The following is a 2763-nucleotide window of genomic DNA, read 5'->3' as shown; positions in this document are numbered from 1 at the left end:
AAGATTCATTTTTAGAAGGTCTTTTCCTTCCCTATTCAGGATTTGCTTTCATGCCTCCTCTGCTTCTGCTTGAAAACAGCAGCAGATTTATTCCTCAATTGTTCCACCAAAGTTTGGTATTTTGTCATATGTCCTCCACAAGCTGTTCATTGTATCAGGAATAAAGGAAATTTCTGAGGGTGAAGGTTTAGCTGGCACCTGGCTGGGAACCTCCTAAAACCATTCTGGACTTTCATTTTCCCAATATCATCCTGGGAGACAGCTCCAGGCTCTGTTCTGCAGCCTCAGGGCATAAAAATACTAAATAAATTTAATATTTTCTGTCCCCACAGCAAGCTCAGCCTGCACAAGAGGCTCGGGACAGTCATTATCCTTCCCAGCTGTCCCTTCAGGTATTCAGGTTAAAATATTTTTTAGGCCACAGGTTAAATTTTTTTTTTTTTTGGGGAAAAAGAAAACCCCAAGTAATTAACATTGGCAGGAAAATTCTTGTTTCATTTGGATTCCAGAAGTCCCCTCTGCAGCTGCTGTGTTACAGCAGTTAAAGCATGACAAGGGCTATTAGCAGAAGTTCTTTTTTCTGTTTGCCAAGAAATAAATCCCTTTTAGCTGAAGCCAAACATGTTCCAGGTCAAATGCTCAGCTGGTGCGAGTCAGTGCAGCTCCACTGAGTGCCAGGAGGTGCAGCAGGGACCCTGCTCCTTTATGAACATCAGAAAATTCTGCCTGGATTCAAAATAACGTCCATTAGAACGCCCAGCAAATCCCAGAAAATAATTCTTAGGGGAAAAGCTCTGAAGGGATGGATTAGCTCCACCTCTGCACAGCAAACAGTTGGGGTTGACATTCAGGATGTTGGTTTTTATAATTAAAATGAATGGGGAGCTCTGGTGCCAAATTCCACCAGGGAAATGTTTCCTGGGCGGGGGAGGCTCCTGGGCACCCCTGGCGTGTTCCTACAAGAAACTCAGGCTGGGCACAGCCCTGCAGCTGCTGCTCCTCCTGCTCCTCCTTCCTTCTGCTGCCTTGGCACGGAGGGGTGGGTGCTCCTGGCACTGGGATGTGCCAGGATGGGTGGGGTGGGCACAGCAGGGTGGGATCTGTCACCCTGACCTGCTGCTCTCTGGGATGGGGAGGTGGGATGGGGATGTGGGATGGAGATGTGGGATGGGGATGTGGGATGTGGGGACAGCAGTGTGGGATCTGTCACCCTGACCTGCTGCTCTCTGGCATGGGGAGGTGGGATAAACCCAGCAGGGTGGGATCTGTCACCCTGCCTGGCTTTGGATGCTGCTCCTGGGATGGAGATGAGGGATGTGGGGACAGCAGGGTGGGATTTGTCACCTTGCTGCTCCTGGGATGTGCCAGGATGGGTGGGATGAGCCCAGGAGGGTGGGATCTGTCACCCTGCTCTGCTGCTCTCTGGGATGGGGATGTGGGATGGGCCCAGAAGGGTGGGATCTGTCACCCTGCCTGGCTTTGGATGCTGCTCCCTGGGATGGAGATGAGGGATGTGGGGACAGCAGGGTGGGATCTGTCACCCTGCCCAGCTTTGGATCCCTGGGATGGGGAGGTGGGATGGGGATCTGGGATGAGCCCACAGGATGGGATTTGTCACCCTGCTGCTCCTGGGATGTGCCAGGATGGGTGGGATGGGCACAGCAGGGTGGGATCTGTCACCCTGCCCTGCTCTCCCTGGGATGGGGATGTGGGATGAGCCCAGCAGGGTGGGATCTGTTACCCTGCTGCTCCCTGGGATGGAGATGTGGGATGGGGATGTGGGATGAGCCCAGGAGGGTGGGATCTGTTACCCTGCCCTGCTGCTCCTGAGATGGGGATGTGGGATGTGGGGACAGCAGGGTGGTATCTGTCACCCTGCTGCTCCTGGGATGGGGAGGTGGGATGGGCCCAGCAGGGTGGGATCTCTTACCCTGCCCTGCTGCTCCTGAGATGGGGATGTGGGATGGGGATGTGGGATGGACCCAACAGGATGGGATCTGTCACCCTGCCCTGCTGCTCCTGGGATGGAGATGTGGGATGGGGATGTGGGATGGGGATGTGGGATGGACCCAACAGGATGGGATCTGTCACCCTGCCCTGCTGCTCCTGGGATGGAGATGTGGGATGGAGATGTGGGATGGGGATGTGGGATGGACCCAACAGGATGGGATCTGTCACCCTGCCCTGCTGCTCCTGGGATGGAGATGTGGGATGGAGATGTGGGATGGGGATGTGGGATGGACCCAACAGGATGGGATCTGTCACCCTGCCCTGCTGCTCCTGGGATGGGGCTGTGGATGTGGGCACAGCCCATAAATCACTCCGGGGACAGGCAGGGGGGTGGCTGAGCCTTCCCACAAGCATCTCCTGCTCCCAGCTCCCAGCCCCAGCTCCTGGCAATCCCCATCGCTGCTCCACACCCGCCCTGGCTGCTCATCAGGGAATCGGTCACAAAACAGCCGGGAAAGGAGCAGAGCCATCGTCCCTAACACAGGGCTGGGCCAGCAGGGCCCTCCCGCAGCTCTCTGTGCCATTCCCGATGTGTTCCCCCTCCATCCCGCCCCTCTGCAGCAGGGAAGGGTCGGCAATGCCCTCCCACGGCCCCCAGCACCCCCTGCCCCACTCCAGCACGTTAAAAGTGAGAATAATTCCTAAATAAGTAAGAGGACGAAAGATTAAAGCTCTTCTTCTTCCTCATCGGACACAGTGATGCAGAGAAACCATGAAAACACCACGTCCTTCAAACCTTTTTTTTTTTTTTTT

This window comes from Agelaius phoeniceus, chromosome 25, assembly GCF_051311805.1.
Source record: "Agelaius phoeniceus isolate bAgePho1 chromosome 25, bAgePho1.hap1, whole genome shotgun sequence".
NCBI lineage: Eukaryota > Metazoa > Chordata > Aves > Passeriformes > Icteridae > Agelaius > Agelaius phoeniceus.
Note: the sequence above shows the minus strand (reverse complement) of the source record.